General features: G+C 31.2%; 1 non-coding gene across 1 annotated transcript; it reads left to right on the top strand.

Annotated features, from left to right (window-relative positions):
* Positions 1-6,322: 6,322 nt before the first annotated feature.
* On the top strand, positions 6,323-6,404 carry TRNAS-GCU (transfer RNA serine (anticodon GCU)). Its single transcript has one exon. It is a non-coding gene; the product is annotated as a tRNA-Ser (tRNA).
* Positions 6,405-12,158: the final 5,754 nt, after the last annotated feature.

Below are 12,158 nucleotides of genomic sequence, written 5' to 3'. Positions count from 1 at the left end.
AAGTTTGGAACTATTCCTTTGAAGCACAAAGTTATTGTTTTTCAAAATAAATGTTTCTTCACTTAAACTTGAGAAATCTTTCTTAATCTTTTAGTGGGCTTCTGAATCAGATACATGAATCTTTTTAAGATTCTTGTATTTGTTTAGAAGCTTCTAATACTTATCCAGAACTTCTGATAAACTAGATTCAAGTTCAGAACGAGAGAGTTCAACAAATACCTCTTTAGAATCTGACTCAGATTTTGATTATGATTGACTCTTCTCAACAGGAGCATATGTGCATGCCATCAGCTTCACATTAGCCTGCTCCTCCTCAAAGTCGTCTTTTGAGGATTCTGAATCATCCCATGTGGATATCAGACCCTTCTCCTTTCCTTTGAAGTCTTTCTTATTAGGTATGTCTTTCTTTAGCTTGGGACATTCATTCTAGAAGTGGCCAGGATCCTTGCACTCGAAGCAAGTGATGTCTTTGTTGGCTCCAGCTTTCTTGAATCCAGAAGTGGACTCAGAACGACCACATGTCATTCTCTGTCCTCTGAATTTGCCTTTCCTTTTCTTCCAGAGTTGATTTACATGTATGGAGATAAGAGACAATTCATCTTCTTCTTCTGATTCCTCTTCATAATCTTTATCTTCTTCTTCTTGAAAATCTTTTTCTTTTTAGACTTTTCTGAAGACTTCGGAGCAAGATATTTTCTATTTCTCTTGGGCTCATCTCCCTCAAGCTCAATTTCATGACTTCTTAAAGAACTAACAAGTTCTTAAAGATAAATGTTTTTTAGATCCTTTGATAACTTCAAAGCAGTTACCATTGGTCTCCAGGTAGACTTTTGATGATCTTCTTCACATGATCATCAGTAGAATACCCTTTGTCTAGAACCTTAAGTTCTGAAACAAGAGTTTGAAACCTTGAGAACATATTCTCAATTGTTTCATCTTCTTCCATCTTGCATGCTTCATATTTTTGAATCAGGGCAAGATCCTTTGTTTCTTTAACTTATGTGTTCCCTTCATGAGTCATCCTTCGAGAATCAAATATAGACTTTGTAGTATCTATATTGGTGATCTTTTCATACTCAGTGTATGAAATAACACTCAACAAGATAATTCTAGCTTTGTGATGATTTTCATAATCTTTTTCTATTGTTCCGTTATCACTCTTCTTTCTACTTTATTGCCACTAGCATCTACAGGGTGTATGTAGCCATCAACTACTATATCCCATAGATCAACGTCATGACCTAGAAAGAAGCTTTCTATTCTATTTTTCTAGTAATCAAATCTATCTCCATCAAAAATATGAGGTTTAGAATTATAATGATCTCTATCATTTGTAGGATAAATTGGTGGTGGAATAGAAGCCATTATGTTTCACACTGGATCTTTATGTAACATTGTTATGTGTTTGATAATCTTATCAAGACAAGAACCTGAGATCTGATGCCAATTGAAGCTGGCAAGAAACATAAGAAATGGGGGTTTGAATTGGGTTTCTAAAAATGAAAGCTTTTAAAACCAACACAATCAAAAAGTAAACACAAACAAAAAAATAACACAATTATTATATTGGTTTGTTATTAACTAAGCTACCTCCAATCCACCCGCCAAGGTGATTTTGCATTCTCAACAAGGACTTAGTCCATTATAACTAAAACTGATTCCAGACACACAAAGACTATCCACCTTTGTCTTCTTGAGTCTATCTGACTAAACCCTAGTCACTCTAGGAATACAACTCAAAAAAATGAGATTTACAATAATGTGTTTACAAGATTGCTTCTAAGAAAGCAAAACAACACAAGTTTAGTATAGTGAATTTCTCACACAATAACAAACAAAAGCTCTATGTGTGTTTCTATTATCTATACACAATAATATCAAGTTCATCAAAAGCATTGTGTGTATACGTGAAATAGAAAATTGAATTTTCAACTTGTCCAATCTTCCAAGTCTCTTTTATATAGGCAAAGAAAAGATCTGTTGGAGGATATAATTGGAATATCAAAATGCAGTTGTCTCATTATATAACAGTTTGCAATGGGGAGAAAATTGGTACAATAGTACAGTCTTTAGCCCATAAAATCAGCATAGTGGAAGGAATGTTGATCTTATCTTCTAATCTTCAGAGGCTTCTGAATAAATGATGTTGAAGCATGTTTAGAAGGATCAAGAGATTGGTTGAGAGAATCTTCAAAACCTTAGTCTTCAGAGTCTTGATACAATTCCTTAGAACCTGGTCTTTAGAGTCTTTAGATATTGTTCTTCAGAGTCTTCAGAGCTTGAGAGTGCATAATATTGAAGGCTTGACACACCTTTCAGAAGTTCTTTTATCAGAGTCACAATTAGAAACTTTAGCACAAACTTTCATCAGAACCGTTGTCTAAGAGCGTTCTTAGAATTTGACATCATCTTGTAAAGCACATTTGTATCTCTTTAGAGTCAGAGTGTGTTGAGTCCATAATTTGATGACATCACATGCCAGATCTTCAGAAATAGAATCTTTTAGGAAAAGATACACACTATAAAAAACCAGTAGGATACAAAATTGTTCTCTAAGAAATAATACATTGTTATCATCAAAACTAAGGTCAGATGCATAACCAAATCTTGTTCTTACAAGTTTGTCACTATTATGGTGAGAAGATTCATATTAGGCTTCTATGTCACGTTAGAAACATAAAATTACTTAATGGTCTCATGCCATGGACTCCTAAGTTTTATAATACTAGCCCTCAAGGACCTAACATGCGTTTAGGACCTAAATTGCCTTGTTAATCTTGTTGCATGAATGTATTGCCATCATGAAAATAATTTGATTTCTATATAGTGATTGTTTAAGATATATGATAAGGGATGCTTCAGTGTTTATCGATTTTGATCAGAAATAACATGGCCACATCATGTAAGGAGATAACAACTTAGGTAAAATAATAGAATAAGCTATTGTGGGAAATTCATCCATAATCACCATAGATGGGATTCATTTAGTCAAAAAGCTTAAACGCAAACTCTTGAGTGCTAGTCAATTATGTAATAAGAGATATCCGATTACTTTTGATACCTTGAGTTGCTTAATTAAGCATGAAACTAATAAGAAGTTTGTGTTTAAGGGTCTAGAGTTGATAACATCTATATGCTTAGCTTAGATGATATTTCAAAGAGTGATACCAAATGTCTTGTCACCTTGAGTCAAGACACCTAGTTGTGGCATATATGTTTGAGTCATGTGCACTTTGATCTGATAAATAAGATAGTTTCCAAGGAATTAGTAACCGATCTACAAAAATTGAGTTTTCAAAAGAAAAGTTATGTGATGCGTTTTAAAGGGGAAAGAAAACAAGAGTGTCTTTTAGACCAAAAGTTTTTGTTTATACAAATAAACCCCTTGAGCTTCTCCATATAAAATCTCTTTGGCCCCTTAAGGACTAAAAGTCTAGAAGTTAATTATTATGACTTTTCTATTATAGACAATTTTACTTGATTCACTTGGACCTATTTTTAGTCCATAAGGAATAAACTTTTATAATTTTACTTGAGTATGAGGATACATATGCTCCTGTAGCCAATATCGAAATGTCTCGAATCCTTTTTGCATTCATATGGTACCTGGATTTTAAATGGTATCGGATCAACTTTAAGTTTGCCTTCCTTAACGACTTTATAAACGAAGACATGTATGTCTCTCAACCACACAATTTTGAGGACCATGAAAATTCTAACTATGTTTTTAAACTGAAACAAGCTCTTAAAGATTAATATGAGTGTTTTAGTGGCTTCTTAATTAAGAAGGCATTCATTTGTGGTACTATGTACACTACCTTGTGTATAAAATCTAAGGAATATCATATCCTTCTAGTTCATATTTATGTGATGATATCATATTTGGTTCTACTAATGAAGATTTGTGTAGAGAATTTATAGTGTCATGTAGAGATAACTTGAGATTTCCTTCATGAGAAAACTCAACTACTTCTTAGGATTACAAATCAAACAAATGGAGAGTTACACTTTTTTAAGTCAAACAAAATATTGCTTGGAATTACTCAAAAAGTATGACAAGAATACAAAGCCATATCACACTTATGGCTATAAACGTATTAATTGATAAATATGAAAATGGTTGGAAATAAAGATCACAAAGTATCAAGGTATAATAGGATTTCCACTCTATTTAGCCGCAATTATATCTGATTATGTTTAGAGTGGTATATGAAGGAGAATAGCGATCCAAAATATAGCGGAAATTAAAAAATTTCTTCTTTAGTGATTCTTACGAATGGGCATGATCAGTGCTAGAATCGTTACCTCTTGTGGAGATTGAAACCCTTGATGCAGATCGAATGAGTGATCACGAATGTTGAATGGTGACAACACCTCTACTCAGTCCATACAGACATATTTCTTCAGTCTCAGTGCTAGCTTCTACGAATGAAGGCTTTGAGTGAGAGAGAGAGAGAGAGAGAGAGAGAGAGAGAGAGAGAGAGAAATGAACAAATCCTTTTGTGATAATACTTATGTTTATAATTACCCTTTTGCCCTTATGTCTAAATTGAACACACGACATAGACTGTGTCATCCTTGTCTAGTTCAATATTGGGCCCTTAGACATTCATCCTATTACGCAGGATGGGCAAATTCCATCTAGGTCACTCATGTCCCTAAGCATGCTTCATTGAGTACCCATCAACTGTCTTTATGGTCATCCAGTTATGGACAATGTTTGATCAGCAATAAAGCACTCGATTCTACATCTAGGGTTCATAGTGGTTTCACGTCGAAGGGTGGTATACACCACTGTCACCATGAGAATAACTTATGACACTTTGCATAACATTCTATATAGTATTCTCATAATGGATCAATCCAGTATAAATATTACTCATAATATTCATACCTATGTTTAAGACTCGATAACTCCTTATCCATGATCCATGAGATGTGATCATCAGTACATATACGTAATAGTCTTAATGCCTTAATGTTATCCCACTTCACAACAAAGCTCGAGTACAAATATTTTAAGAATAATGTCCTTATGTTTAATGGGATCTCATGATTAAATCACACTTGATACATTTAACGGACTAGTTATTCTAGGGACTTTATTAAACAAACATAATAAAGAAAAAGTATTTTATTATTAATAAATAATACGATACAAGTACCAAAAGTATTGGCCTCTAGGACTTACACAAACAATATATGTGCACTTGATTTCAACCGTCACCGAGAGAATCCCACTTTAAGATCGTCAAATTTTTAAGGTATCTTAAGGGAACCTCTCATCATGGTCTTTGATTTCCCAAATGTAGCGAGTGTAGCTTAGTAATTTTTGTAGATTCTGGTTTCGTGAGGTGCAAATCAGATAGGAAAAACACTTGGGATACATGTCACATATCTGGATATGTAGTCACTGATAAATGTTGTGTACAAGTTTTATGGTTAAAGTAACAACTACTAGATTACGCTTTAAAACATGGTTGTGTTCCAATTAAGTGAGATAACACTAGCGCTATAAGCCTAACTAAGACTCCTTTTCTACATTCACACACTAAACATATTGAAATTTAACTTCATTTTCTTAGGGATCATGTTGAAAAAGGCGATGTTATTTTTGAATATGTGAACACTAAAAATCAGCTTGCTGATATTTTAACAAAACTGTTGCCCGCAAAACAATTTCAGAAAATTTGTAGGGAATTGGGGATCCTTGATCCTTCTTGATTTGAATAATAATTGATTCTATTTATCATTTGATTTTTCTATATATTTTATTATGCACTAACAATTTCTTTTATGTTTGAAAACACTTAATCAATAATTTGTTGTATGGATCAGATGAATGATTTTATATTTTTTTATTGGTTTAAACTCCTTTTAAAAAGTTTATTTAAAATGATAGGAGAATGAACCGGCTAGCCTCAAACAGTTAAAATTTGAGTGACATGAGATTTAAGTTTAATTATTTTATTTTATTATAAAATAAATATTTAATAACAATATAACAAAAAACTTGTAAGAGTGAAATGTTTAAAATAATTACAAGAACCAATCATGTAATTCATTATTTAAAAAATAAATAACTTTATAGTGATTATTTAATTTAAAAATTGTGTTGTTTAAAGAATAAATAGTTTTCTAGTGATTTAAAAAAAAAGTTGGAGCATGTAACTATTTGTACAAAGTTAGAAATAAGATAGGATACATTTTGTATGATGACATTATCATCTGGCGTAAAACAATAGTATGATAATAGTGCATTTGGGTTTCCAAGCAGTTTTAATAGTGGTAATAATTAGCGCACTAATCGGCATTCAACAGAGTCGCTTTGGCCGAGTGGTTAAGGCGTGTGCCTGCTAAGTACATGGGGTTTCCCCGCGAGAGTTCGAATCTCTCAGGCGACGTATTCTGTTTTTTAAATAATTAATTTGTCATTATTTGTACGGTCTTCTTTTCAATTTCTCGCTCGCTCTAATCAATTATTCCGGCAATGACTCTTACGTGTTTTCTCATGCTATTGCCAACTTTAAATTTCTATATTAAATTAATACTACTCTGTTATAATATTTATTTCTTCTCTTTTTCTTTTCTTTTTTGTTTTTAATTTCAAATCTCATTTTATTTTTATTTATAAACTCCCCTAAACATAACAATAATTCTTTCTTTTTTTAATTTCAAATCTCATTTTATTTTTATTTATAAACTCCCCTAAACATAACAATAATTCTTTCTTTTTTTAATTTCAAATCTCATTTTATTTTTATTTATAAACTCCCCTAAACATAACAATAATTCTTTTTTTTTTAATTTCAAATCTCATTTTATTTTTATTTATAAACTCCCCTAAACATAACAATAATTCTTTTTTTTTTTTAATTTCAAATCTCATTTTATTTTTATTTATAAACTCTCCCTTATCAAATATATAATATACTTTATCACAATATATATATATATATATATATATATATATATATATATATATATATATATATATATATATATATATATATATATATATATATATATATATATATCAACCTTTTCTTTTAATCATTTCTCACTTGTATTTTTTACTTTGAAGAATATATGTGTCAAGAACATCAAAACAAATTCAAGTCATTATTCAATAATTAAAGACTCCAAACTCAAATTAAAAGAAACTCATTCAAAATCTACTATCAAAAGCGGAAAAAGAATAACTACAACATCTCATTGATATAATAGAATATGTGTATTATTTGTCTCACATATTTTTAACCATAGTGCTTTGAGAAACATTTTTGAGTTAAGTGATGAAGTTGTTCTGAAAAATGACATTATTGCAAATTTACTAAGAGTTCGTTTTCCTCTTAAGTAAGTTATTCTTCTATAAGAAGTAATTGTTTAGGTTTGAGGTTAAACTTGTATAAAACCTCTTTTATGGATTAATATTAATCTCCATTTGGTTCGTGAACTCAGTCACTTGAGGAAAAGCTCTCTTTTTTGGTTCTTGAAGAATAATCAGTGAATAAATCTTCACATTGGTTCTTGAGCACATCCTTATACAAAAGTTCATTCGGTTCAAGATCATCCCGATACAAAATCGTGGTTCGATTTGGAGGATAACAAACTCAAAATTCCAACTTGATTTGAGATTAACCAATACAAAATCTCAAGTTGGCTAAGAGACAAATTGCTCAAAGATCTCTTCGTTGTTTGGTGTGAAGACTAACTGCTTCATTTCGTTATTCGCTATTTGATTGAAAGTAAACCTGAAACTTAATTTTTCTTATGTAAGGGGGGTTGGACACTTAACCTTTTAAAGACTCACAAGTATTATTAAATACTCTTAAGATCAATTATTCGGGAGAGGAGTAAGTCGCTTATTTAAGATTTGACCTTTATAATATTTGGTGTTATCTCTTTTCCCTTAATTTTTTTACTTTCTACTTATTTTCTTTATCTGGACTTTCCACTGCATATCCAAATGTATTTTAGAAAATATATTCAAACACTAATTTAGAAAATAATTTTATTTTAAACTATAATTTTCTAAACCTTCACAATTTACCCCACCTCTTGTGTATGGAGTCACATGTTCAACATGATCTTCATCTTTATCAAAGAAACTACTTCAAGAAGTGATTGAAACATCAACACCAAAAGTGTCGTTTGAAAGAATCGTCAATGTAAATGAACAATCCTTTGAAGAATCAACATCCGTAAGAATCTTTAAAGAGTCAACATCCAAGTTTTTTTTGGAGATGCGTCATATGAATAATCAATGGGAGAGACCTCAGGAGATTCATGAAAAAATTAATGCAAAGATGTATTAAAAGATATATCTGATAACTCGTACAAAGATTCTCATGAAGTTACTTCAAGAAGAACATGTTTGCTTCAAAGCCATCGATGATGAAGATGATGATAAAGTAACATATCTTATAAGAAAATGTTTAAGTAAGTGTTAAATTTAGTATATAGAATGAAAAAATGGAAAGAAACATCATAGAGTTTAAAGATTATAGAAGACAATCAATTAAATGTGAAACTCAGGTTTCATTTAAAAATGAAGAAGATAACCTGCATGAAGGATGAAGATAACCTAGATTTAATTTCATCATACCAAATGGCTTTCTGTAGTAAAAATGGATTAGGTCATCAACCTAATAAATCATTCATTAGAATTTGTCATGACTGGAAGAAATCTTATTATTTTATATTTAAGTGCAAGTGTTGTAATAAAGTTGGTCATTTATAAGATTGATGTTATTCTAAAATGCATGTTTTAAGATGGTCAAAAGGTAATACCTCACGACCCCTTAAAAACACTAACAAACATGGATCCATCAGATTTAGGTACCAAAGTTGAAATTCTAACTTGCTTTGCAGGAACGCTTATCCATTTATAGGGATTAATTGTAAATTAAGAAATTTTTTACAAAACATGAGTATGAAAGTTCCATCAAAAGATTATTTTGATAAAATTGTTGGTGAAAAGAACTCTTACGAAAGTTTTGTGATCCTATTTTATCACTATTGAAGATACGTGATCCAACTCTCGTATCAAGCAACTCATAAGGATGGAAAATCGTTGATATGATGTCTTCTCTTCATTGCGGGAGTTCTCAAAGTTTCTTCATAATTGAAGTTAAAACACATGATAGGGGATTGTTGCATCTCGGAGAAACACACACACAAAATAGGGCCACCACCAATGATATTTATCCTAAGGTAGGGAAAGAAATCACTGAGTAAACCTACAAAAGGGTGAATCTAATGATCTCGCAACTAAAAGATGGGTAAGGGAATCGATTACATAAGGGGAAGGTATTAGCACCCCGCACGCCTGTAGTACTCTACAGGGTCCACTCTTGTTGTTCTAATCAAAAGGGTGTGTTTATTCTAAAACTTACTAACTAAAAGGTAATGCACACAAAAGGATGAATTATTTATAAAATAAAATAATTTTTTTTATTATTGCGCTCGCTTAGGTTTTGCAACCCAATGCCTATGTATCAATAAAGAATAAGAGCGTCGTAGTTCTTCTTAAAAATGTTGGTTTGTTGGTACTTTTTATGGATAACCACCCTTATTGGAAATTTTCATAAGAAAACCCAAGTGACAAAAGAAATTTGATTGATTGAGTATTTTGTTGAAAGAATACATCAAATGATCCACCCAAAGCATGAGGCATCTGAGTACTTCTTTCTTATTGTTGAAAGAGTTTAGGTAGTATTTAGAATGTTCTTGGATTTTGATTAAGAAAAGTTTTTGTTTTAGAAGGAATGAAAAATAAAAATGGAAAATCTAAGGGAATTCTAAGGAAAAACATAATGTTGGCATGCAATAGTGGTCCTAAAGTTAGGATAAGAGGGAAACATCTATCTGAGTTAACATGCAAAGATTGACCTAGGGTTAAGGATAAAGGGGGTCTACCTAATGTTATCATGCTTGGTTGACAAACCTAAGGTCTACTTTGTTTCAAACTTAACCAAGAATGAACCAAAGAAATCTTATGGGGAACATGTTTTTCACACAAGGAAAAGAGATGAAAGAAGAAGACAACTCCATATCAAGTCATGGTGAAAGTAGAAAAAAATTCACAAAGTAAGCCATGTCAAGTCATGGTGAAAGAAAAGTAATAAAAATCCATATCATGTCATGGGTGGAAGATAAAAGAATATAAAATCAAAGCAATCCATATCAAGTCATGGAAGAATAGATGAGAGATAACAAAGTAATCCATATCAAGTCATGGAAAGAAGATACAAGTTATATCAATCCATATCAAGTCATGGACGAAAGATACAAGCAAATGACAAATTATCAAATCAAAATGAGCAACAATATCACATCCAAATAAACATAAGGACATGTCTTACTTCTAAAGGTCATGCATATATGGTTTAAGCATCAAAGTACACAATCATCATGTAAATTTATAAAATGAAATAAACACAAGTGTGTGCATAATTTAGACATAGCCAAGGACATAGTATAAGATTTTGAGATAAAAACATAGCATCAATACATAAAGAAAATCAAGAAATCACAAAGATACCATATCACAAACATACTTAAAGGTTAAGACGGGTAATAATCAAAATCAAACCCTAGTCATGCTCCTAAGGCTAATGAACTTAAAGCAAGTATAGATGAAATAGAATCATGGGAAAATGGTATCAAACCAAACAATTCATAAGTGTATGGCATATTAAACTTCACATACAAGTCAATTCAAGCATCATGAATGAATCACATAAACCATGCTTCAAGATAGGCCAAAAGACAGGCAACCAATCATACAAGTTCAAAGAAGCTTAAACAACAAGTAATCAAACAATAAAGGTACACACAGGACATCAAGGGGTGTTGTGACTTGTACAATAAGTTAACTCAATATGAGGTTCAAGAGTAACAAGGTAAGTCACCAAAACTTCACACAGACACATCAAAGCTAATAACTTGATAAATAATAAAAGGAATCATTTATCAAAAATTAACAAGATGAATAAAGATTAAAAGAGGGATGCTTATAAGTCATGGGACAATAACAAAATCCTCTTCCAAGCATCAAATACAAATTTTTAACTTCAAGAGGTATCAACAAACCAACAAACTCAAAGTTCATATACAACTAGCAACTTAAAAGGTGGACATCATCCAAGCAAGGAATCCTTTGTTCAACCAAAGTAAAAGGGCAATGTAAAATGAAATTGAGACAAAAAGAAATGAAATAAGAACAACCTCAAAATACATATGGAGGGATTCCAAGCTCCTAAGAGCTTCACCGTCTACCAAACTCAAAATTAGGTTAAGAAAAATAAGAATGTAGCTCCTAATGTGTCATCATGATGAATGGTAATGGAATACCATTCAAAGAATCATAAGAGAAAGGTATAAGGATGCCAAGACCAAGTATATCATAAGTGTAGACAAGGGGAAACAAATCCAATTGGACTCATAGTACTCAAATTGGAATGCACAAGACACAATCCAAACTATGATCTCAAAAGCAAGCAAATAGGATTCAAGGCAATCACTCAAAGGAACATCAATTGGAATACTTAAAAGGGGTCACATGGATGAATTTAAGACCTATAAATGATGATGATGAGGTCAAGAGAGAATGAGAAAGAGATCCCACATGGTTGCCCAAGTGCATTCCAAAATAATTAACTAGATGCAAAATATATCACAAAGGGACAAGCTTGCTTGGATAATTCAAGAAAAATGGTTAAAAGTATAGAAAAATTATGAAAGTTTATGCATAGCAAGATGAAATCATAAACTCAAAATATCTGAAAGATATCTTCAAAGTTATGTGTGCAAGTGTTCAAACAAAACTATCATTCAAGCAATGCATCAATGGTTGATCAAACCAAACCATCTTCAAAATAAGGCTAAAAAATAATCTAAAATTAATAATCTTTATGTCAAATGAAAACCCAAATGACCTGTGTTCATGTGTCTAAAAATGTACAAAATATTGAGCCAAAATTCAAATGGGAAATTAACAAACAAAGCCTTAATAAATAAACTAGCTTAATTTAAACATATATATTTGAAAAAAAACAGAATAAATATAAAAATAAATCAAAATTGAAAATAAAAAAATATGAAGAATTAAATAATATTTCAAATGTCAATCATAAATTAATTCAGAATTTTTA

The sequence above is a fragment of the Lathyrus oleraceus genome, chromosome 7, assembly GCF_024323335.1.
Source record: "Lathyrus oleraceus cultivar Zhongwan6 chromosome 7, CAAS_Psat_ZW6_1.0, whole genome shotgun sequence".
Classification (NCBI taxonomy): Eukaryota; Viridiplantae; Streptophyta; class Magnoliopsida; order Fabales; family Fabaceae; genus Lathyrus; species Lathyrus oleraceus.
This window is presented reverse-complemented; position numbering and strand designations above follow the sequence as displayed.